The sequence below is a fragment of the Microtus ochrogaster genome, unplaced genomic scaffold (genome assembly GCF_000317375.1).
Source record: "Microtus ochrogaster isolate Prairie Vole_2 unplaced genomic scaffold, MicOch1.0 UNK58, whole genome shotgun sequence".
Classification (NCBI taxonomy): domain Eukaryota; kingdom Metazoa; phylum Chordata; class Mammalia; order Rodentia; family Cricetidae; genus Microtus; species Microtus ochrogaster.
The window spans coordinates 1788449-1815136 of NW_004949156.1; the positions used below are offsets into that span (position 1 = coordinate 1788449).

Sequence of the window (26688 nt, forward strand, 5' to 3'; positions counted from 1 at the left end):
TAAGGATAGCGCTCACTTTGGTACCAGATTGTGCCTAGTCTTTTACCGGGTTGCACTCCGAGTTACTCCGCCTCCCCCTCTCGAGAAAACAAGTAAAACTCTGAGCCCGGATCTCACTTCGCGGGCAATTCTGGGAAGCTGCAGCCCCACGGCCCCGCGCAGGCGCAGTAAACGTTCCACGTCCGGCCCATTTCCGACGTGGGCGAGCATTCGCCCAGGCTCATTTATCACCTTTCCTGTGGGGACCCCGCCCTCTGGTTCCTGTAGGTAAAACCTCGCGAGATCACTTAGGGCAGCCCCACACCCCCCAGTGGTGCCATCTTTGTGCCTGGCGAGCGAAGGCGCCCGACGGAAGCCCCGAAGCCCGCAGCTCTCCTGCCTAGCTCTCCCTGAGACCGGATCCAGGAAATACGAGGCGGGCCTCAGTGGGAGGGACGCCGTGAGGGAGGAGGGAGAGGCAAGGGGGCGGCGGCAGCGGCGGCTCACACCGGATCTGCCCTCGGCACGGCGCGCACAGGAGGGGGGTCGGCCGGGGAAGCGGTGCCCGCCCGGACCCCCCGCAGGAGTCAGCCGAGGGTGCGGAGGCCAGGCGGCGGAGCTCGGAGCGACGACTGGGGCTCGGTGAGTGGCGGCGAGAGGCCCTGCACCTGCCCGAGGCCAAGACTTTGGGGGTGCCGTGGGGTCGTCCTAGTGACCCCGCGCCCACGACATTGGGCGTGTGCGAGACTGTGGGGGTTCAGGGGCTCTGCTCGGCCTACAGCTGTCAACAAACACCGGGAAGTACGAGGCTGCGGGAGGTCCGTGCAGGGCCTGTCGTGGCGGCTGCGCCCGCCTGGACGCCCCAAACGCCCCGAGGCCGAGGGGAGAGGGAGTGGCTGCGGGGGGGGGGGGGGGGAGGGAGGCTTGATTGCCATCAGCCCTCGGGTGAAGGGGAATGATGCCTGGACATCTGCAGAGAGAACCTCTCCGTACAGGTCTCCAGCCTTAGTAAGGTGTTCCGGGGACAAGGGCTCGCCTGGACTGAGGCTGCTTCTCTTGAAGGGGCTGGGACCTGTGCACAAGGTTAGTAATAATAGTAGTGACTGTTGTGCAGGAGGTTTGCAAATAATTGTTGGCAGGTGGTGAGGAAAGCAAAGACCTCGCCTTCGTTTGACGATGACATTAAGCAGCCCTCCGAGGTCCAGCAAGAGATTCGAGTTGTTCCTAGTTGGAGGCTTAGGGTTTAGTGCTGTGTATCTGCTTAGAAAGTACAGTAAGTAGGATGGGTGGAGGCGAGGTGTAGACAAGGTAAAGGAGAAAGTAAGTTGCACAATAAAGAACCAAAAGTTCGTACTCTCGATGAGTCGGAAGATAAAGCATTGTCTGTACTGAAGCCTAGCACTTCGATTTTTGTTTTTCTTTTGAGAAAAATTCCTGACAAGGCAGGGCTCTTTAGTTATGTTCTTCACTAACATTTGTCAGTTTGCGCCGTGTCTTTACTTGTGAGTTTGTAAAAGGAAAGGAAGGAGACCTGTGAACTGAGCTTGCTCTGTACGCTTGCATGGGGTGGGGGACGTTTCCTTTTTGCTTTACGATGATTTGTAGGGCTATAAAAGAATATGCATAAAAAGAAAACATGATCAAGAAGGTTTATTTTTAATGGACGTTTAACTGTGTCATGTTCAATTACAGAGTACATCATTTCTTATGGTAATTCCCCCTCCCTGCAATGGACACTAGAAAAATGCAAGTACCCCTTAAATTCCCCACATACATAGTTTTAAATCAGTGTGTTATATGAATTTCTACAAGTCTAGATGTCTCCCTCCCCGTTGGCCTAGAATTGGCCTAATCAAGGCAAAGTTGACTTTAGTGAAGGTAGATATTAAATATACAATTGCCATGGTTACATTTGACAGAGCTTAGTGAATGTTCAATCACGCCGAATTTTCTTCTGTTTATCTGACACATTCTTTTCTTTAATTGCAGACCACCCTGTACAGTTTGTGTGGAAGCAAACCGAGTTACCATTGAGTATATACAGTCACTGGACTTGCTGGGTAGTGTGCGTTTCAATGTAATCCTCAGAGTTGCTCTGTGCTAAGAAAATGTAGCTGCTATCAGATAACGACATCTACCTCCAGTCTTCTTCTGGAGCTTGCACAGCTGAGGTTGTCCAGTGAGCACGGGGCAGTGCTGGAACTAAGAGCCATGTGTGTCTGGTTCGAGACTTGCCCTTTCCACATGGTCTGTATGTGTTTATGTGCAGACACGTATTAATTGAGAATGCAAAGTTTTGTTGTAAAGAAACAGTTCAATTCTGTTGAAGATTGCCGTGTGTCCTTAACAAAAGATAATCTCAGGAATTTTTTTCATTTGTGATGTGTTCATTTTCTAGACAGAGGTGCAGTTTGAGTTGATTAGTAAAGAAAGATTGATTCCAAATAGTTAATAGTAACCTATACCCGAAATTCACGTTTTTGGTAACCTCGCCTTCTGTTCAGCATACCTAAGATGTCATACCTCAAAGAGTAAATGTTTTATTTACTCCAATCTTGAATCCTATTTAAAATTGCAGTACTAAGGTAAAATAGGAGCATATTTATAGGGGCCTCACTCTGCTTTGCAGGAGTTTTATGGTAACACACAGTTCAATTTTGCTTCGCTTCTTTTCATGTAGTTTCAAAGTTTTAGAGTTAGATTGTGTTTTGCAGAAAACGGGGTCAATACTAAGACAAGCAACAGCATCTCTTATGGGCCTAGTGATGGACAGAGTTTAGCTATCCCAGAGCAGTGCGTGTCTGCTCTGTCAGTGAAATCACGGGGACATTTTGCAGAGGTGTCGGGGCGGTGGAGGCATTACTCTTGGCTCCTGCTGGTCTCTGCTGTTGGATCTCTCATGTGCTGTTGAGCTTGTCGCCCTCGCTCTTATCTCTGTTCAAGAGAGAGGCCCCACGTCTGGGTAGAGTTCAACTGGAAGAACAGCCAGGCAAGCTGGGGGGTGGGATCGGGAGGAAGATGACACCTAAGTGGTGCTCATCCTCCAGCAGGTCGTTTGGTCAGAGTTAACCATGTGGTTATCTTTGACTGGAAAGTCTAGAAATGCTGAGGGTTTGCCGCTTCCTTGTTAGAGCTGTAAACTGTTTCAGGAGTGGAGCAGCACTGGCTCCTGGACATGGAGAAAGGATTTCTGTGTTACTCAGTGTATATCTGGGTATGTGTTCTGTGGAGTGTGGGGTTGTTTTAAATAACACCTTACAATCTTGACGGATAATCTTTGGGCTGAAGGAGCAAGTTTTTAATTATAGTTGAACTCTGAAGAAAGAGTTAAATATACTTTCCTTGGGAAGGGAATTACTCCTGGTATTTGGTCTATTAGAGTGGAAAATATTGATAAATGATAAAGCCTACCAAATAAACAGAAAGCAGTGCTGACATGATTTGCATGATCACTATGCAGAAAAAGTACACCAGAAAATTGTATGTCTCTAGAAGTTTATTTTCATACCGTTGACATAACCCTATATTAATATCCTAACCATAAATATTCGTTTATCTAAAAGTGAAATGGATGTAATGAAATACTTGGAACTGTCAAATTGAATCCTAAATATTTAAGAGCATTTTTATAGTTTAATTAATTGAGATCTCTATTAGATTACTATCCAACTCTCCAGAATTTCACTCTTCTTCCTACTTAAAATGTCTCAGCTTATATTCCTTCCTCTCTTATGCTGTTCCTGCCCTTCCCTGGGTCTTTCCTTTAGCTCTCAGCTGATGCTGGAGTCTTTTGCCGTGTTCATGAAGAGTGAAGAGGGCTTCAAAGCCTTTAACTCCATCTTCTGGTCTGAATTCTTTTGCCCTAGCAGGTCAAGAGGAATGCACTCAAGACCCCATGGCCCACCAGATTGGGTCTTAAAAAGGAGAAGGAGAATAACAGACGAAGTGAGGGAGGCAGCGCAAGACTCTTGCTATGGCTTCTCGTCTCTCTTCTTAAGAATCAAGAAGCTAAGTTTGTAGAAGCCAGTGGGCAGTGTTGCGTCATTCTCTCCGTTACCCACCCCACTCTCACCCTCTGTAGCCCTTCCTTTCAGCTCTCGTCTCAACTTCGTGCGCCTCTTCACTAGGTTTCGCCGTCTTCATCGCTGATCTCTCCCTACCCCAGCTCTGACTTCTGTCTTTATTTCATGCCCTTTCTCCTGCTCTGCTTTGATCAGATCGTAAGGAAGCTCAGACTTTCCTTAGTGAGGGAAGATTTCCTTCTACTTCCAGAGCTTAATAGGGCAGAGTGGGTTGATTTGTTACTGAGTTGGAATGCTAAATGGATTTTCCTATAGAACCATTGCCCACAGAGCTTGGTGGTTTGTGTACTTCTTGTTACCTTATGGTTGTTTAGGTTTTCCTGGATTGCTTTAGAAATGTAGTGCCTTAGTCTTGGTTTCCCGTGAAGCCCATGGCTGAAGTTCAAATAGATGATTTGAAAAACACAGTGAGGCAGGTGTACATAGGAACTAAAGTAGTTGTGACAGAATGCACAAGATTTGTACAAGCCCAGACTCCTCTCAGCTTAGTGAGGGGATCTGGGCATAAAAGTTACTACAGTTCTTAGCTGCTGGGAAAAGGAGAGTTAGTTTGCTCTAACAGTGTGGACCCTGGTAAGCGGACCACACCAGTGGAAAGACACACATCCAAGAATATTTGGGCAGCACAAATTTGTTCTGATTTTTTTTTAAAGAACATGAAGTTGGGAAGGATGGGGAATCTGGAAAGAGTTGGTGGAAGGAAAGTGAATATGACTGAAATACGTTGTATGAAAATATCAAAAAGCTAATAAAACATTAGTTCCAGAAACTTAGGGAAGTTACCCGCTTTTTGTTACTTAGTGAGAATAGTAGGTAACCCACTTTTGGCTGTCCAGATTTAGTCCAGTTATGTTGGTGAGATGGCTCTTTCAGGAAATAAACTGATAGTTTTTAACTTTTATTTATTTTATGTGTGTTGCTGTTTTGCCTGCGTATATCTGCATCACATGTATGAGTTGCCTACAGTTGTGAGCCACCACGTGGGTACTAGGGATGAAATCTGGGCCCTCTAGAAGAACTGTCAGTGCTCTCACCCATCAGGCCATCTCTCCAGCTGTGATAAAGAGTTTTTTTAAGTCTATGTCTTTTAAAATATTCATTTATGCATATGGGTGTTTTACCAGCATGTATGTCTGTGCTCCACCTCCCCAAGTTGACAAGATGAGGCTATGAGGTGCCCTGGGAGTAGAGTTCTAGAAAGTTAGATGCCATGTGGGTTCTAGGAATTGAACTTGGGTCCCCTGGAAGAACAGCTTGTGTTATTAACCATGGAGCCATCTTTCTAGCCCCCTGATAGGGTCTTTTAGATTTTCAGTGAAAATTTTCTGAATTTCTGTACACATCTTGAAATAGCACATATATTTGTTCTATCTCAGGTCAGTGTTTGTCATTAAAGCAGATCTTATTGTGGTGTTAGAGCAACAGAGTTCTAGTTTGTCGTGAAAGGAATATCTTGTTCATGCTGTTTTTTGCTGATGCTTTGAAACTTTTCAAAGGTACTATCCATTTTGCTGTTATTTACTCTAGTTTACTTAGTGGTAAACTTGGGCAGTGTGTTTTACCTGAAGATTTTAAAGGTTTACTAATTTGTTGTGATAATACTGTTATTGACTGTGATATTCAAACAATTCAGTGAGAGACTTCAAAGTGAGAAAAGCAGAGCCAAATTTATTTTATACTTGTTCTCTGTAAAGGTATTTAATCTTAGCTTGCTTGAAGGAAATTGTCCCAATAAAAGGCACAATAAGGCTTTAAGGGTTGCTCCAGGCCATTCTTGTTTGAAAACTGAATTTCAATTTGCACCCTCTGTTCATTTTAAGTTTACCAAATTCTCCAATTACATACAGAGTATGATAGTTTAAAAATCATCTCTGCAGGCAAAATTCTGAAACAACTAGATCTTTTGACACAGTCTAGCTCTGTGTTTTGGGGCAAATTGCTTAATCTCTGACCTGTTTCTTCAGTTTTGAAATGAGGATAATGTGGTATTTACCTCGTGAGGATTAAATGGGCCAGAGGATATATTATATTTAAAGCATGACTAGTGGTAGTAAATGCACAAAAGAATTGTTTTTATTACTAACATTGTCATGTCATTAATACTTGAGCTTCCTTCTGAGATGATATCCTTTTTATTGTGGTGGAGTAGCTATAAAAGATGTCTTCACTTCCTTGATAGTTACACTTAAAGCCAAAGCTTATTGAGAGGCCCAGGCTAAATGTATGATAACTGCCAGGTCCACCCACAATTGGGCATAGTTCAGAAAACCCATAGAATATTAAGATTTTTTTCTGTAGCCCTATTTCTATCATGGAAAGAATAAAGAACTAAGCCTGTATGATGTGTGAGTAAAATAGGATTCAATAACAAGTTTCTTTATTAAAATTTAGTGATATTGGTATCTATAAAGCTAGAGTCTGTAGAGAAGGAGCCTAATTTCTATAAGGTCTATAAAGAATTCTTTTAAAATTGAAATATACACCACTTTCCCACAGGAAAAAATGTATATAGTGTTCTGCTTCTCAGAGTAGTTCAGTGTATCTGAATTGGAATATTGATAGTACTGTGAAAACTAACTTTTCTGTGACAGTGTATCAGCAAAACCATGCAGGCAGAACATCAGGTACTAGATAGAAGATTATGAACGTAGCCTTGCTGAAAAGGCAGTGGGCTCCTCCCTCCGCACGAGCAGCAAAGACTTTTCCTCATACCTTGAGGAAAAGCTTGCTTTTCTGGTGGAGGTTGAGGATAGGGTGAGTAGTGGCAAGAGCCATTTTTCCGGCTGGTGTTCTCAAAAGACTGTTGTAAAGTGTTTATGACCGTGCTCTGTCCTGCTAGAGTGCCTGCTTTCCAATCTCCTCTCTACAGTACACGTAAAGGAACACTCTCAAGAGGTTTGTATCAGTAATGGGTATAATATGTAAAACCTTATCTTGCTTGAAGGTGGGTCTGTAAGAAATGTTATCCACTCATCTTTATTAAGCTTTATTGTTTGAGAATGTCCAGAACACCTTGATATATACTTGATTGTCTGTTGCCTGTCTCTATGTACCTTAAATAGGATTCTTTTCTCCCATCTAAAAGTAGGATCTTGTCTTCTTTCCACAAAGGAATAGTTTTAGACTTTTCACTTTTTTTCTATCCAAATTGGGATGATTTTTTGTTTTGTTATGGCCTTTGGGTTTGATTGTATCATGTTAGGAAATAGCTAGCTTGCTTTTAGATTTCCACCTTATTGCCACCCCAGCCTACTGCCAGTGGCTGGTTTTGTAAAGGACTAGATAAACTCAACTGGAACTCAGCACCTGTCTGTAGCAAAGCAGTGCTTTATAAACCCTTGTCCTTCCTTATCTAATAGCAAGGAATCTCATGGCAGTATTTAAGTGGTTTAGGACACACATGGAAAGGTATGGCTTTCCCTTTTGCACAAATAAAAAAAGAGATTCTCTTGGAGTCCCAGGCCAAATAAATAAGCAAGCAAACAAAAATAGTATGGACTGGAGAGATGGCCCAGTAGGTGAAGCATTTGCCTTGCCATTGTGAGGACCTAAGTACAGAATTCAAAGCCACATAAAGTTGGGTGCCAAGCTAGCAGATAGCTCGGTAGGAAAAAACTCTTGCCATGTAAGCCTGATCACCTGAGTTTGATCACCCAGACCCATGCAAAGGTAGAAGGAAAGAACCAACTACAAAGTGGTTTCTAACCTTCCCAAGCATGCTCTGACATGCATACTCCCCCCAATAATAAATAAATAAATTGAAAGATTTGAAAGGTCTGGTTTATAGCCTCACCTCACCCTGAGTGAATGTGGAAAGTTGCTTGTGTATAAATTTCTCTTTTTTAGTAACTTTTGCAAAGTCATATATATTTGCTTTGAAACAACTTTAGACTTAAAATTGCAGAGATAAAAGAATAACCAGGCTACAGTCCACTGCTCCAGAGAAGCCAGGTAGCAGGAAGGAAACATGGATTTCCCTGGGAAGGGGAAATAGATGAGATCACCTGGGTAAACTGATGGGAGATGTATGCAGGGATGGGAACGGCAGAGATTGGGTTGGTAAAAAAATAAATAAAAAGTTGAAACTGCAGAGATAGTATAAAATTCCCATATACTCTTCATCCAAACCTGTTATATTTATTAAAAATAGACTGTATTAGTTTTATCCAAACTGCAGAGTTTAATTTTTATTATTTATCCCCTACTACTACCCTTTTTGTGTTCCAAAATACGTTGCATTTTGTCATTAAATTGGTTAACTTTTTTACATGCATTTATTTCTTTTGGGTATGCGTGAATACCACAGCATTTGTGTAGAGATCAGAGGACAACACGTGGGGCTTCTTTCTCTTCTTCCCATATGTGAGTCACTGAGATTGAATTCAGAGCATCGAGAAGAGTGGGAGTACTTTTACCCACTGAAGCATTTCACTGCCCCATTTGTAATTATTTGCATTTATGTCATTGGCATATCCATTTTGTTAGTTAAAAAAAAATCTGTTGCCATAAAACTGTTTTCTGATTTATTCTTCAGTTTTATGCGGGTCCTCAAAGGCCAGGTGTTTCCTCTATGGCTAGCAAAGCCAGAGATTCATCTTGGCATAAAACTTCATGGTTTGAAATGACAGGTGAGAGTCCTCTGATAATGAAAAGAATCCCGTTAGTATGTAGTTGAGACTATGCACTTTTATAATTTAAAATTATTTCCACAAGATCAAATATTGTTAATGTTTGATCATTTTAGCTTCAGAGTGACAAGACATTCTTTTAAAATCATAAGCATTTTTAGTTGTGAACATAATTGTAAAGTAGGATGAAGTGGAGAATTTAGCGATTTAGAAGTAATGATTTAATAAGAAATTAGTGTAATCATTTAATGTCAGTAAGGTAAGACATTTGATTGTTTATATGAGCTTTTAGAAAACGCTTGGTTTTAATTTGTGGCCATGATTGATTTTTTTAAACTTTTTTTTCAAGGATGCCATATGTGGAGATTCCTTTATTCTGAATTTTCATATGTGCTTTAAGCTCGATGTCAAAGTCATCATAGTGTAAACAGAAAGTTATCTGGTAGTCTGCACATCATGGACTTTACTATAGAAAGTCTTATCTTTTCTGCCACAGAAATAACTTTTGGCTGTTAGCCATGGGTGGCAAAGAAAATAATTTTGGGTTGGTTGGATGAAATTGTTTCAAATGAATATGGTGTATATTGAGAGACACTCTGAGTAAATTCTCTTAGTATGTAGACCTTAGCAAATTGGTAAGGGTAGATGTAATTTAGTAATTTCAACTGTTTTATACTTACTCATCTTTTTATCACCTTGGACAAATTAACTTTAAAGGATCTTGTTTTTTTATTTATAAAATAGGGGTATTTGACTAGCTCTATCAGTCCATTAACTTTCAATTTTTTAAAAAAAATATTTATAACAGAAAGCTGCAAGATAGTTCTAGATCTTTATAGCTCAAACTGTGACTGTAACTAGACAGAAGCCAGTTTATCCTGTTGGAGTCACATAATTTCCAGCTAACACTGAGAGTCACTTATTTTGACACGTGTGGGTTGTTTTGGTTATTACCATATTACTCTTGAAATGAAGGTTATTAGAATTTTGTATATTGGGGCTGGAGAGATGGCTCAATGGTTTAAGACCACTGGCTGCTCTTTCAGAGGTCCTGAGTTCAATTCCCAGCACCCACATGGTGGCTCACAACCATCTGTAGCAGGCAAGATCTGAACCCCTCTTCTGACCTGCAGGCATACATGCAGGCAGAATAGTATATACATAATAAATAAATAATAAATAAAATTGTACTTTGATCTGAAGCACTCAGGTTCAAGATTTTTTGCTTTCATAATCCTTAAATAATTTTAGAAAATGTCTTCATTCAACACTTAAAAAAGAACTAAAAAACTTTTTAGCCAGCTTTAATAAAAAGTACACAGTATCCATAGTACACAGCTCAGTGAATTTCCATCAGTCAAGCACACATATGTGTATCAGCCCCTGTCGAGGATCATAAACAACTGAAATCTCACCTGCCTCAGCGTACCACCTGCCTGACTTTTACCACCACAGACCGATTTTGCCTCCTTTTGTACTTTATTGGAATGGAATCAGGTTGTATTCTTGCTGTCAGATTCCTTTGGAGTAAAATAGTGACTGTAAAATCTGTGTGCAGTTGTGGTCTCATTACTGGATATGTCCTTATATGAGTATATCACTAGTTATTGCCACTGGATATTGTTCAAGTCCCCGTGTTTGAGAGAGTCTTGGTGGTCTTGGCAGAGGTAGATTTCTTAAACCAGGTTTTTCATTGATGATCATTTCTCTTAGTGCTAAGATTACAGGAGGAGTGAGACCTAGTTTCTTGAAACAGGAGCATTTAATTATTTTGTTGCTTTTGAGACAGTCTTACTATGTAGCTCTGGCAGACCTGGAACTCACAGAGATCCACTTGGAACTCACAGAGATCCACTTCTCTCTGCCTTCCCAGGACTTGGATTAGAGGTGAGCACCGCCACTCCCAACTTAATATGCTTTTAAAAGATAAAAAAGCTTTTTATTATGCAAATCTCGGGAGAATATCAGTATTTTTGTTAAATGTGCTAGTTAGAGGTTTATACTTTCATAACTCTAAAGTACAATTCCTTCCAAAAGCATCATACACACCTTGTCTCTTGTCCCTTGCTCATTTCTAGGAGTTCTTCATTACATGCTGCAAAATGAGCCCTTGCTGGTTACAAATGCATTCTGCCACTGTGTGATATGCTCTTCCATTTTTCATGAGTCTTTTCAGAAATAAAGGTTCTCACTTTTAATGTAATTAATATTTCCCTTATGTTTAAAGTAGACAGATTTCAGTTTAAAGCATCTTTTCCTAACCCATGATTGTAAGGATATTTTCTCTCATCTGGAAGGAAGCCTTGCAGCTTTGGTGTTCACACAAAGATCCAGTGATGACCTGAAATTGATTGTCTGTCCTTTTCTCTGTGTGGATAGCAAGATGTCCTAGCACATGGATTTCCATATTCCTGATAAGTATTAAATGTGCGTATGTCTTACGGTTTGGTTGCTATGGTCTGTTCTGTTTGTATCTCCTTGTTCTGACCCCACTTTGGCCTTGTTTATGATGGCTTCATTCATAGTAAGTCTCAGTAATCAGTAGAACAAGTTCTTCCACCTTGTCCTCAGAACATCTTGCCTGTTCTCAGCCCTTTGCACATTTATATGAATTTTAGTATCATGTTACATAGACAAACATGCATATGCATTCACAGTCTGTTAGTGCCATGCTTGTGATTGTGTGGACCCCAAAGAACATTTTGTGGAGAAATGACATCTTGGTTTTCAGTTTAATGAGCATAGAACATTACCCAATTTATTTTTTTCTCTATGGTATTTATAATATTCTCCCAAAACTTTTATTCTTAGATATTTGATATTTTCATGTTACTATATGTAAGTCCTTGTGGACTTCATTTTATTTATATTTTTATACTGACCTTATATATAACCATTGTGTTAAACTTTCATCACCTTTAGTACTCATCTTTTACTAGGTTTTGATTCATTTTTTTTAAAAAAAACATTTAACAGTTCTGCACTAACTAAGGTACTTGCTTTTAACCTTTTTCCTAGCTTTTTTTTTAATAATAAGGAAGTTTTGGTCTGTTCTTAGATTGAGAAGTATTTATATTACGAGTGATGGGATCTTATCAGGTGCTCTTCCTTGTAAAAATAACCATATCATTTTGTTTTTCAAATCAAATTTATTGATTACCAGTTGTAAAATCAATTTTACAACCCAGCCAGGTTAGCAAAACATTTTTATATTACTTGGAAATTTTAGATCTTTGTTCATGAGCAAAATTGCCTTGGATTAACAAGTTTTCTTGTCAGATTTTGATAGTTTTATAAGATGAATTAAGGAGCATACTTTTTTAATTCTCCATAGGAGTTTTATAAATTGTTTGTTTATAGCCATTTAGATATGGAGTTTTCTTTATCTGAAACTTCAGTCATGGGTTCAGTTTTAAAAACTGTTTAGGTAGGGATTGGGAACCATCTTGGTAGAGTGCTTGAGTAATATACATGAAGCCTCCATTCAGTCACCAGTAATACATAACTGAGACTGATAATTCATGCCTCGAATCCCTCACTTAGTGGTGGCAGGAGGATTGCTGGAGTTCAAGGCTATTCTGGCTACGTAGTGACTGCCAAGTGAACCAGGGCTACATGTCACAATCCTTTTTGAAAGAAAAGAAAGAGTGAATAAATGAAAAATTTAAATAATTATTTTAGTATTCTTCAGACTCATTTCTTAGCACTGTTTTTGGTATAATATTTTCAATTTTATCTGAATCTACATATGTGTTGGCATTATATTTAATTTATAAAAAAATTTTTTTAAAAGATGTGTTATGATTATTTTCCATTATATATGTATGTGCCATTTTCATGCCTTGGAGTGTAGTTGGCATTTTCTTTGGGTCGCCAACCAGCTCCCAAATAAAGACACTGAGACTTATTATTAATTATTATGAATGGTGGACACTAGCTTATGCTTGTCCCATGAGCTCTTTTAACTTAATTTAACCTGATTCTATATCTATGTTTTGCCTCGGGGCCTTTTACCTTTCTTTTATTCTATATGTCCTGCTTCCTCCATGGCTGGCTGGCCCCTGGCATTTCCCTGTAGTCTCTTTTTCTTTCTTTCTGAACCTAAATTCCTCCTCTTTACTCTCCCTGCCCAGAAATTCCGCCTATACCTCCTCCCTCACTAATGGGCATTCAGTTTTTTATTAGACCAATCAGGTGTCATAGTTAGGCAAGGTAAAACAGCAACACATCTTCACATAGTTAAACAAATGCAACACATCTTTACATAGTTAAACAAATATTCCTCAGCAATGGAGGCAAGAAGAGGATGTTGATGCCTCTGGTACTGGAGTTACAGATATGCCACGTGGCTGTTAGAAATCAAACCAGGGTACTCTCCAAGAGCAGCAAGTGATTTTAACCACTGAGCCATCTCTCACGCCCCTTGCATTGTATTTAAGACCTCACTGGGAAGCTGATCTGGAGGTTGAAACAAATGCATTCTTAATTCAAAGCCAGCCTAGGCTATTATGGTAGATCCCATCTTCAGAAAACAGGAAGATATCCCTACTCAGAAAAATTCATGTAAGTTATATGTAGCCTTTCATTACTGGCCTCTCAGTAAATGTTATTAGGTTACATGTAGGCTTTTGTTCCTGGCCTCTTTGACTTAGCATAATGTTCTCAACATTCATTTATGGTATAACATGTGCCAATATTTAATTTGTTTTTATTGCCAAATAATTGCTATTTTATGCATATATTATGTTTTTTATTCACCAATTAATAGACTTTAATGAATAATCTTACTACGTACTGTACACACTTCTGCTTAAACATTTCTCTCGACCCTTTATTCTTGAAACTGGGTATATGTTTTTACTATCTTTATTGTTAAAAATAGTATATGTATTTGTGCGGGGTGGCTGTGCATGTGCCATGGTATATGTGTCAGAGGACAACTTGAAAGCTTTTCTTATACTATGTAGATCTTGAACGCAGGTTGGCAGGTATGGCAATAAGGTGAGCTATCTCAACCACATTCTTTTTACTAATTTTTGAAATTAGCATGCAAAGTAATGGATTTTATTGTGGCTTTTTAATAAATGTATGCCACTATTTATTCTGTCCATCTTCCCCATTGCCTTTCCTATCCCATCTTCTGCACCTTTCTTGTTGACTCCTTTCCTCCCCCATGTCACATGTATTCTGCCATCCTTTCTTGTCTTACTTTCTCTCGCCATTCCTCCCCATACACTCTTTTCTGTTGTTTTTCTGTACAGCAATCTACGTATGTCCATTGATCAAGTTTGTTAATTGTGTGGTATTATTACTAATTTCTTTAGTTTTTTTTCTTTCTGCCAGCGTGATGTTATATGACTATTTAACCTAGTAAACTTTTCTTCTTTTTGTGTGTAACATGAAACCATATTGTTGTAAAGTTTTTATAAATTTAGTTTGTTGTATTTTAATTAATTAGCTGGGTGTGGTGACACAAGCCTTTAATCCCAGCACTTGGGAGTCAGAAGCAGGTGGATCTCTGAGAGTTTGAGATCAAGTTCTGGTCTTCACAGTGAGTTCCAGGGCAGCCAAAGCTGCACAGAGAAGTTCTGTCTTGAAAAACAAAAATTGTATGAATATATGGAATGTGCATATAAGTGTGTATGTGCACGTGCGCATGTGTGCGCATTCACGTGTGTGTGTGTGTGCGCATTCACGTGTGTGTATGTGTGTGCATGTGTGTGTGTGTGTGTGTGTGTGTGCATGCGTGCTTTTAGTTCTTTCCTTTCTCTGTGGGCTTCAGGAATCAAACCAAACTTAGGCTGTGTCAAGCTTGTGCTGTAGGTACTTTTACCCAGTTGAACCATCTCTCTGGCCCTGAAATTGATTCTTTTTTTTTTAAATTTCATAGTGGGTACTTTATACAGCCACTGAGATTCAATCATTTTAATTTTAAAAAAAATTTGCTATATGGGTACTGTATTTACAGTCCCTGAGATTTCATTCGTGATGGGCATTTTATCCAGACTGTTATTCTAAACTGGTAATTACTGTCTGCTCTTTGGAGATACAGTTTTTAAGTTTTTTTTCTCAAGAATAAAGCCTTCAGCAAATGATTGGTTTCTTCGAAAGCAGCCTCTTACCCCTAAGGATGCTTTTTATATTTTTTTCCTCTGTGGGTTTTTCAGCCAGTAATTTATTGAAATCGTTAAGTATGAGGTTTGTCTTTCATTTTAGGAAACTTTTCAGTCATGCACATAATGCTTCTTCATTCTGTCCTGTCTCGGATTTTATTGAATTCTGGGCTACTAAACCACCACTTACTTTGTTACTCACCCCTTTTATTCTGATACACTTCCCTGATTCTTTTAATTCACACTTGTGTAGTATCCATCACCCATTGGTATTTCATGAATTAATTTCAATATTTTTGCACTTTTAATAACAGTTGCTTTTCTTTTAAGAATCTATAGTCATTTAATTCATATTATTGTTTGTAGCAACCATGCTCCATCCATGTATACAGTGGATATCCCCTAAGATTATATTGCATAGTAATGCCAAAGACTTGTTACCTTGTCCATTATGATGTCTGCATAGTGATTCCTTTCTTAAAACCTCTCCTTGTCTTTAGGTGTAGCATAAAGACCTATTTTTCTACTTTTTATGGCTTCAGTGTTGTTTCTGAGATTATTTTTTTAATATATGAAGCGTATATTAAAACCTGCAGGCCAATGTTGCTAGTAACTGTAGCCACTGAAAATATGTTCTGGCATGTTTTGTTGTGGTGGTGATAGTAGTTGTTATTCCTATGGTTTTGATCATTTCCTGTGCTTGGTTTTTCTTTACATTTATTCTGGACATTGTATTTGAAGATTATTTGAGAAATCATTCGAAATCAAAGGTGATAATATTTCAGAAAATATTTCACAGCGCGCTTGTGGTTGTAAATTTGCTTTAGCAAATCCAGATACTGCCTAATCAAATTTCAGGTATTGTTTCTTTTCTTTTGATGGTAGTGGTAATATTATGGATTTAACTTAAGCCTTGTGCATGCTAGGCAAGCATTCTAATGCTGAGTGAGTCAGATGACTCAAGACTACATTATATCCAGTGATTAATGTCTAATTTACATTCATGTCTAAAGTGCTGGTTGCAAACTGAAGATGGGAAAAGAGCATAATGCACTTTCATGGATGTGGCCTATTAGGCTGTCAGGTAAAGTTGAACTTATAACTTTATCTTCCAAATTCCCCATTTTCCTAGGTCTTAAAGTACTTTCCTGATAGGTCTTTGAACTTTTAAGAAAAGCCATTTTTAAATGTGTTGTCTAACTTGATTACTTAGGGTGGGAGGGATCATTCAAATAACCCAGTATCTTATAGACAAAAGGCTTTTGATAGTGTCTTCACAGGCAGAGTTTACTTATGAGCGGCAATGATTTTCTCTTTTCCAAGACCTCATGCTATTTTCCTAGTTGTATATAAGCTTTGTTTTAAATAGCTGTACTCATATGTATAATTATGTAATTTTTATTCAAAAGTTACCATACTCTATATATGTATAAATATAACCAAATTATTTCCTGACTGTTCAGCAGAAGTTTTTCCCCTGGCAGTTCCTTGTCCCTAGCAATAGATGTTTATTGTATTAACATTTTAGTTAAGCATAGTATCTGGAATGATTATCAGAATGTGAAATTCCTTTTGATTGCTATTGAAATTGAGATCCTAATAGCAATCAGTTTTTATTACTCTCCTGGAGAAAATACTATCCTAGTTTCCCCTTTTCCTTGACTTGTTATTGTACCTGTATGTGGGCATAATATACATCTGCTTTTGAGATAGGAGATTCTGGGAGTCTTAGGTTTGCTACTCAATGAGCACTCAACACTAAATAAATGCAGCACATTGCCAATTCCAATTCCATTTTATGTGTATTAATTCCTACAGTAAGCCTTTGAGGTTAGTATCTAATTAGGTATGGTATTAAGCCAAAGGTTAGGAAACTGCTGCCAGAGAGAGCTTAACTTGTCTGTGGCCCTACACCTGGAAAATGCTGTATGTTGTTTTTTATTAGTACACATTTTATTTCCACTACTATGGCCTTGAGATGCACACTGACTTCAAAGTTTTATCATTTTGTGCTTTTTCTCCTATAAACCCTAATATCAAGACCCCATGACTCATGTCCTAAATTAAAGACAGTTATGAGATAACTCTTTGCTATCTTATCCTCACTGACCCTCATACTGCCCTATTTCTAGAACATCATTTTACTGGCTCCGAGATTTGCCAGTCTTTGTGACCTGTTAGCTTGCTGTGTTACTCCTCCTCTCTCATGCTGCATGGTTCCCCAGTCCCTTGTAAAGTTCTACAACAGCTTCTCTGCTTTCCCTTACATTTGTCACCTTTATTGTTAAACTTCGACTTCCCTAACTCAAGTCTTCCTGGACATCTTCTGTAAGGCTTCCTTGTTTGCTCCTTCAGTCACTCTTGATGGAATCTTAGACAAAATCCTGTTTGCTCTATCTATCCTTCTGAATGTTAACACCTGCCAAAAGCTGACCTGCTACAGACCTCTGTCCCAGCAGTAGGCAGTACTTCTGTATGTGTGGGGCTACCTCCACTCTAAGTGTCCTCATATCTCATTGTCCTCCCATGCTATGATAGCCTTGAAAACATTAAGTGCTTGTATTTATTTGTAGTGTGTTCAACCACATGGCATTAACTTCCTGTAGCTCCAAGATACAAGGATACAGACTCATACAATTTTGCATTTTCCCCACGGAATATGTAGGGGAAATCCTCATTCATTAGTTTTCTCTCATGTTCTGTTCACAAATAACTTACGTTTAAAAGTATTGAAAGAACTCTACTTGTTCCAGATCCCTTGGAATATAATGGTTCAGTGCTTTTGCATGTTCCCTATTTTCTTTTAATCCTGCATGTTTGTTTTTTTTTAAACACTGCTTAGCCCATTAGTTATAACCTCTTATTGGCTAGCTCTTACATATTGATCTAACCCATTTCTAATAATATGTGTAGCCCACGAGGTGGCTTACCAGGGAAGATCTTAACCTGCATCTGTCTGGAATGGGAGAATCATGGTGACTGCCTGACTCGGCTTCTTTCTCCCAGCATTCTGTTCTGTTTACTCCGCCTATCTAAATTCTACCCTATCAGAGGCCAAGCAGTTTTCTTTATTAGTTAACCAATGCTTAGTTATGATATAAGATAAAATAGATATAAATATTGTAACTGTAATTCTTACTTGATAACTTTTGTTATATGTAATCTTACTATGTTAGAGTTAAAGCCTTTCTTTTTTGTTTAAACAAAAAAAAGGGGGGGAAATGATGGAGGTGGGTCTTATATCTTATCTGTTGCTTTCATTGGTTAACTAATCCTGCATGTTTTATGTGATCTAGTTTGGTTATTTTCCTTCAGCAAGCTTACTTTACTGAATTTATTTCTCCCTTCTATAAACTTCTTTCTCAGTAGCATACAAAGTGTACACATTTCACCAGCTCAAGAGAATCAGGGTATGGAATTTATACTTGTGTACCTCATTGCTTACTGCAAGTTAATTTGAGAATTTCCTGATACTATATCCTTCCCTCTGCCTCTCCAACTTGTCCATCAAATTCATGAACTCTTTTATAATTATTATTGTGTTTTATACACACATGCGTACATATCCAAATGGATGAATGTACATATTTGGGTCTGAGCACTTTGAATTGGGGGCTCAGTCCTGAAAATGTCTCATTCTTCTTCCTTCAGCAGCCATGGGCTGACTGCCTGTAGCACTTCATCTAGAGGTGGGGACTCTTGAAATTTTCCTCTATCCATATTTGTATGTCAACTTGTTGAGAACCGGCTCCACACAACTGGTGTGGTCTTTTCAGATTTTATCTAGGCAGCCATACTACTGAGAGTTTGTAGTTCCACCACATCCTGTCCTCTCCAAAAGACACTTATCTTGCAGCAGTCATTCTATTGCCCAGGCTCTAAGAGTCTGTTGTCCCCTGCACGGCCCCATCCTTGCCCCTTCATCAGCGTTCCCTGAGGTATAGGGGTTGTGTTATAAATGGGCTGGTTAACCCATTGTCACATACTCCCGTCATTTTGATCAGTTGTGGACCCCTGCCATAGCCTCTGCCTGTTGTAATATGAGTGGTGGGGCTGCTCCCTAGCACCCCGCTGCCCGCACGACTAGCTTTATACCCTAAATAATTACATGGACACTGTATTCTTTTAATCACTGCTTGGCCCATTCTCTTCTAGGCTAACTCTCGCACCTGGACTAGCCCATCTTTAATAATCTGCTGTAGCCCATAAGGTGGCTTACCAGGGAGATTCTAGCCTACGTCCATCCTGGGTCGGAGCTTCATCGCGTGTGCCTCAGAGAGCAGAGCTCTCACCTCTGCCCGCAAGAGTGGAGCATCGTGTCTCTCTGAGGCGTCTGCCCCCGAGAGGAGAGCTGTCGAGTCTGACCTCACTTCCTCTTCCGCCCAGCATTCTGCTCCTCCCACCTACGTTCTAACCTATCAGGGCAAGCAGCTTCTTTATTTAATCAACCAATGACCTTCCTCCATCATCTGCCTGCTGAAAAAAAAAAGAAAAAAGATTCTTTGCGTTATCGATGAGGGCTGTGCTTATCTAGGAGTTGGGATTTGAGAAGGCAGTTCAAACTATATTGCTTAAGTGCATGGTAGTAGAAGGCTCTCCTTTGGGGCCTGCAAACTCTCCAGCTACAGGAGCAGCCAGGTTCACCATACTATGCTTGAGTTTCTTTCAACTGAGTGGGGTTTAGGTTTAATTAGAAAGTTAAGTCTAATTAAGATAAGTGAGAGATAAGTGAGCTATTGCAGTTTTAATACATATTTAAATGTACTGGTTTGTGTTTTATGTTTTTGACTTTTTTCTATATTCTATATGAGATAATTAAATGCTCCTTTTGCCTCTTACATTTTTTCTTCTCTTATGAGTCAGGGTCTTTTATGTGGCTCAGGCTTTGAACTTGGTATAGTCTCTTCCTTAGCCTCCCAAGTCTTGGATTATAAGTGTGGACCATCACACTCAGTTAAAATCATTATTTTTTAGGTAGTATTTAGAAAGTGTCACATTTTTTCCTGAGCATATATAGTGACTCTTAGTCATTTTTAGGTTAATAAATATTTCCAAACATACACAAATAAAAAGTTCAGCAAACTTCTAATTGCTGTAGCTGACAACATATTAATATATTTGTTTTCCCCGTTGCTTTTTTCTTTCAAGAAAAACAAATAAGACAATTGCACTCCAAAGTTAATGTGCCTCTTAACACATTTTCTTACATAACTGCAGTGACATTATCATAGAGCACACCTAATAATAATACCTTAGCAGCATAGGCAGCACTTAGTCTGTATGAAAGTTTCCCGAGTTAAGTCTGTGTGTGTGTGTGTGTGTGTGTGTGTGTGTGTGTGTGTGTGTGTGTGTGATTTGTATCGGCTCTTGCTGATTTTGTAAAGTCCCCTTCTGGTGGGTCCTAGTTTGTTTTTTTTTTACCCTTTGTATTTAAAATGTGCTGGAAATTATCTATCTGCTCAGTTAGGTTCAGCTTATACTTTTGGAGGTGTGGCCAAGAGTACTTGCTGTGATTTCATTTAATATCATACCTAGCAGTACCTAATGTATAATTTGGTTACTTATGTCATTATTACCTGTTTTTTCCCTCCGTGGAAGAACATTACCCTCCTTTACTAATGCTGTTTGCTTAACTTGAAATCTTGTGTCAGTTATGAGTTGCTAAAATCCTACGTTGGGGAACTGGATACTCAGCTTTCATCTTTAATGCTTTGTACTTTTTCACTAAAGTATACGATAAAGTAATTTTCTTTCTCTGTCAGAAGTCATTCCCAAAATGGTAGATTACTGATTTTGTGGTTACGCAGAAGCATCTAGTCTCCCAGTTCTGAATGAATTGTTCTAGTCTATTGAGATTGAGTGGCAGAAAAAAAAAAAACCAGAAAGACTTTGTACCTACTTCATGCTGCTGTCTTGTAGTTAGAGTATGATGCTCACTTGAGCTATGGGAATGCACAAATCCTGTAATTTACTAGAGACTAAATCAGGCTCACTGGAGTCATTTCAGTTTTGAAGACCCTTGGCTTTAAAAGGAACCCAGCACAGTTTTGTAATCAAACGCATTAAATTTTAATGACTGCTTTATCTTGGGAAGCCGCAGGGTTCCTCCTGATGGCTTACTCTTCTTACTATCTTTCTCTGAAGCCAGAATCTCAGCAAAGCTTTGTGCCTTGGCTATTTGGGACCTTTGCCTTAGGCACTAGAGGTGACTATTGGGAGCAACCTATCTAGGCAGCCAAGGGAACTTTTTCCTCAGTGTCAAATAAACACTGGCTTCATTAAGTGAAATTTCACGTAGTCGGATGACCGTTTACATTTTCACAACCTTTCATTTCGTTATACGTGCTTGTCACTCGTTGTGTTCCTTTCAGGCCTTTCTCTATCCTAATCTTACCTCTTTGGTCATTCTTCCTTTTTTTATGACAGTGTTGCCAGCATTTTCTTCAGTTTACTCACTCTGGATTATAGTGTGTCCAACTTCATAAGGTGTCTCAGTTGAAGTTTTTAGAGTTGAGAAATTGAAGGTAAGAAGTTTATATATCTTTGTTGACAGTGGATCTTTATTGCCGTTAATATGTTTCATATTTACACAGCTACCCATAAATTACCCTTCCCTGTTATACATCTAACACCTAAGCTAGGTGGGCATGGTGATGCATGCCTAGTTCCAGCTACTTGGGATGCTAAGTTGGGTGTATCTTTTGAGTGCACAAGATGAAACACCACATCAAAAAGCTAAACCAAACCAAGAAACCTGCAGAGCAAGGATTAAAAAAAAAGCAAGGATAAAAAAAAAAAGATGCCCATGTAGTTTCTTTAATTTAGATTTAGGCCTCATACCCTAAGCAGCTACTACTGCCTGTTTAACAATAGAAAGTGTAAATTTTTTGGCTAATTCATTTAGTGTTAGATACTGATCTGGCCTGTGACTCAGATCTGTATTGGTTAGAGCTAATGGAATGTATAAGACCTACCTGAAGCAATAACCAGATATATATGGATATGTAAGTCTTCACAATTCTCGCATCATTTTCCATAACAAAATTGAACCAGTAGTAATGCTGGTATCATTAACAACCAAGGGCATCAATTTTTAGTGGTATTGTAGCCATAATTCTGACATTGAGTCTTGTAGATCTGAATCAAGATTGTGTAATGGTATCAGCTTTGATTATTGCATAGCTTATTTTTGTACCTTGGAAAATGTTTCTACTCTTTTTTAACATGTTTCCTAGTATAATTTATATATGTATCTATTGTGAATGAAACACTGGACAAGAGGCTCTAAAGCCTATTTAATCTGTACTGCCTTTTTTAGCTGGTTTTTCAACCCCTCTTCCCTTCAGTTATCTTGAGGAAACCCAGAGTTTATATTGGACGGAAGCTCAGGGATTCTCAGTTTGAGTATTATGATATTGATGTGGGTAATTCTTTGTTATTGGGGGTTGTTTGTGCAGTGGGAGATGGTTAGGAGCACTCCTGGCCTCTGTCTGATAGATTCCAGTCCACTCCTCATAACTAAAAGTAATTCTAGCCACCACTTGTCTCTTTTGTAGTTAAGTGTATTTTATTTGTATGTATGAACACATGGATGTGCACAGACAACTATGTGCATGCCATGGAGCACATACAGAGGTCAGAAAACAAGGTTCAGGAATCAGTTCTCTTCTGTGGGTACCAGGGTTATGTGGGAAGGGCTTTTAACTACTGAGCTATTTCACCAGCCTGCCAAATGTCTTTTACAGGGCAAAACAACTGGTATAGATGGTGTGTTAGAGCCTTCCGGCTTTATAATTATACTGTTTTTATTTCAAATAAAACAAAACCCACTCTTTATAGTTCAGTGCCATTTCTTTCATGAAACATTCTGCAGCTCTCCTTCTCTTTATCTTACCTTAAGCAAGGTTTTCTTTTTCTGACTACTATAGAATGTCACCCCACTCTGTTTCTAAGTATCAGTATGTTTTTCTTAATTTGAGTATTAATTAATTTGAGCTTTTGGTATTTTTAAGCCCAGATTTTGTTGAATGGACAATGTATTTGCGAATATTAAGTTAGAAACTATTAAATAATGATTTAAAATGGTTTTACCTTTTTCAACCTATTAGAAGATTTCCACAGAACTTGAATTTCTGGAATAAGGAGAGCAATAACTCATTACAAGATGGAAGCTGCCTTATGTATATGTGAGACAGCTATAGGAACACTTGTAGGCTGCATTTGAAAGTCACAGCTGAATAGAGTAAGCTGTTCTAGTTTTATATAGACATTTTATCCCATTCTTGTATTGTGCATATGTGCATGCTTATGTACCACAGCAGCATGCTTATGTACCACAGTGTGCATGTGGAGGGGAGAGGACAGCTTGTGGAAGTCTGTTCTCTCATTCTACCATATGGGGCCTGGGGCTTGAACTCAGGTTGTCAGGCTTGGTGCCAAGCACCTTTGATTACTCAGCCAATTTCTCTCATCCAAAGAGGATTTTTAATCAAATAAAAATCTTCTAGTTATTAAAAAATAGTAAACGGATAGCAGTAAATATTTTTAAGCAACCTAGATCTTAACCATATTCTAGGTCACTTATCAAATTCTCTGACAGTAAGAAACACATTTAATTATATCTAATATATACACACATACTTGAAACCAATTTTTCATTTAATATTTATCAATATGCATTTCACTTTATTTTTCTATTAATTTTTTTGGGTTTTTTTTTTAAGAATAGCCATTGCCTAGTATATATGTCCAGTATAGAAATAGGTCATGACCCTAGCATTTGAAAAACACAATTAATAAAATTTGGAGATTATCTGCCTCAAGAGTATGTCACTCATAAGTTGTCTTGTCTTTCTTTTGAAATAATGTCACTTAGGAATTGAGCCAACAGACATTAGGATACCTTAATCAAAGGATATTAAATTTCCAAATATTTTAAAGTCTATATTTTGATATTTCTACCAAGTATTTAGTATATATAAACTATTACAGCCAAAATAGGTTGTCTTGCTCTTGTTCAAGATTTATAATGATAAAACATAGAAGAGACTAAAAATTAACAGAGAGACTATTTGGGGTTCTGAAAGTGGTAACAAATACTGGGTGGTTTTTATAGGCATTTAAAATGGGGAAAGCTGTGTTTATTGAAGTTCATGATAGAGTAATATGATGTGGGATAGACTTTGTGTTCTATCAGAGGTTATTGCACATGGTAGAAATAGTAAGTTGGATGATCAGTTACTTGTGTTTCATATTTAAAGATCATTTTTATTCAAGATATAGAAGTTTTAAATAATATACTAAATTCTAGAAGTATGTTATAAAAGGGATATGGCATTTCAGCTCTGTTTATGAAATGAAGCACACTCAGATTAATTACAAACTTGTATATATGATAACCCTGATATAGCCTAATATTTACTCTAACATGATGATGTTAACCAAGACTGCAAATAATCTCTAAATTGTGAAAAATGTTCGCTGTCAAAAAAAAGTGAAGAAAGTTACTATTGAAACAGAAACATGTAATAGCATTTTTAAATTAAATATTTCACTTATGCAATTAAAAGCTGTGTTTTATCATAGACCAGGTTTAATCCTTGTCTAAATAGAATCGGAACTCAGGATGGTAAATTACAGTCAGGTGCCACAAAACCACAAGAAAATAAGCAATAGACTATGCTCTAGTTTTTGTTTGTTTGTTTGTTTGTTTTTTAGGATAATATTTCGAGGGAATTTCAGTGAGTACTGAAAATTCACCCATGTTTAATTTCCAACTGGTTAATATACCCCTGATTTCAAAAGGTAGGAGTAGAACAAAAGGACTGCATTAACATAGAAATTGAAATGCAACTTTCTAGTATGGAATAATGTAAAATTTGATTACTATAGAAGATTTTTTACCTAAAAAGATGGGTCAGCTTGTGATAATTGGCGAAGACCCTCATGCCCTAAAGGGTAGTCTAGCATCTTGTCTGCCATTCCTTTAAGTCACTAGAAGTCTCATAGTTGTCATTGTAAATTTTGAAATTGAGAAATTAGCAAAATGGTAACAATCTTTATATTTTCTCAGATCCTAGACTACTGAAAAGGAGGTCATTTCAGAGCTGGAGATGTGAATAAAAACCCTCCTATTCCAGGACTCATATGAGGTATATTTTTTCTACAATTTTAAATAGACTTTAATTCTTAAGGATAGATTTATTTTCTAGAATTGAGAATATAGTACAGAGTTTCCATATACCCTGTACTCAGTTTTTCCTATTATTAACAGCATACATTAGCACGACACTTTTGTTACAATTAATGAGCTGTTATCAGTATCACCTGTAGTTATTAATCAGGTATGACTTTTTCTTTCTGTTTTAAGCTTCCATACAGGAAACTGTATACCGGTTGGTTGTTATGTCTCCTTGGCTTCCTCTTTTCTGTGACACTTTTTCAGACTATCCTTTTTTTTTTTTGAGACCTTGACAGTTTTAAGGGGAACATACTGATCAGGTACTTTGTAGACTATACCTCAGATGTTTTGCTAATGGTTAGACTTGGGTTATGGATTATTTTAGAGGAAGGCTATAAAGATAAAGTAACATTTGATGTTCTTTTCTAATCATATCCAGAGTATGTGCTGTCAGTATGGCTTATCACTGCTAATATTGACCTTGTTTCACCTGGCTGGTAGAGTGTTAGTCATGTTTCTCTGCTGTTAAGCCAAACTTTTTTCTTCATCTTTTTCTGTATTTTGCTCTTCGGAGAAAAAGCAGTGTACATATACCACAATTAAGCTCTGTTTAAGTTGTGTTTCATTTACTTGGAAGATATGTGATCTGCATACACTTTGTGGAATTGTTAGGCTTGGGGGATGTGTCCACCCCCCAATTATTATAGCATTTCCTTTTATTAGTGTGGAGTTCTTGGTATTTAGTTTATACTGTTTCATAATCTAATAGTGCTTTATTTTGATGTTCTAGTTATTCTAGCTGTGGTCATTGGGAGTTCTTTCAATTGTCTCCTGTGTTATTTTTGAAATGACTCTATCATCATGGGATTTTTTGTTTGTTTTTTGAGTGCTTCTTTACTTCCTGGCACTACAAGGTGCTTCAAACTTCACCATGTATGCTCCCCAAACTAGTTGTAGAATCAGATGTTTTTCTATTGGGTTGTGATTCTTTCTATTAGAGAATGCTACTAGAAGCTTAGCTTGTTTCTAGATTGCTCATTCGTTCTAGATCAGTGGTTTTCAACTTTCCTCATGCTGCGACCTCCTAATACAGTTCCCCATGTTTTGGTGACCCCCCCCCAAACCATAAAATGATTTTCGCTGCTACTTTGTAACTGTAATTTTGTTACTGTTATGAATCATAATGTAAATATCTGCATTTTCTAATGGTTCTAGGCAACGCTGATGAGAGTCATTTGACTCCCCCCCAAGGGTCATGACCCACAGGTTGAGTATTCTCCTGGCAGGAAAATAAGCATATGTGTAAATATTTTAACATATAGGTTACAGATAACAAACACATAGTCATGAGAATGTTTTAAGATTAAATTTAACACAAATATACTTTTATTTGTTTCTAGGGCTATATTTAACCTTAACATGTTTTTGTTGCTCATTTTAATGAAAATGTTATCTTGGTCTCGTTTATTTTGAGACTACAGTGAAATATGGGCTATGTGCTACAAATCTGTGATTATCTGAAATTTGTTTTCACTATAATGAAAATCCTATAGGATGCTTATTTGGGAAATGGGATTGGGGCATCCTTAGAAGAAACAATGATAATGTTCCTATCTCTTTTTTTACATGTGTGTGCAATAAGTCCTGAAATTGGAACTATGTCCTTCAAAGACCTACGGCCTTGAAAGGGTTTTGTTTTTGTTTTT

At 38.2% G+C, this 26688-nt stretch overlaps 1 protein-coding gene across 4 annotated transcripts in view; it reads left to right on the top strand.

Moving 5' to 3' along the window:
* The first annotated feature begins 273 nt into the window (after window positions 1-273).
* Window positions 274-26688, top strand: part of Tab3 (TGF-beta activated kinase 1 (MAP3K7) binding protein 3) — a 63981-nt gene continuing 37566 nt past the window's right edge. For 2 of the 4 annotated variants that reach the window (XM_005369736.3, XM_013354671.2), the window contains exons 1-3: window positions 274-621; window positions 21229-21326; window positions 24875-24953. The gene's annotated coding sequence lies outside the window, so the exon portion shown is untranslated. Of the gene's footprint in view, window positions 622-1008; window positions 1063-21228; window positions 21327-24874; window positions 24954-26688 lie in introns of those variants that run through there. The other 2 variants (XM_026777350.1, XM_026777351.1) reach the window with 2 other exon arrangements.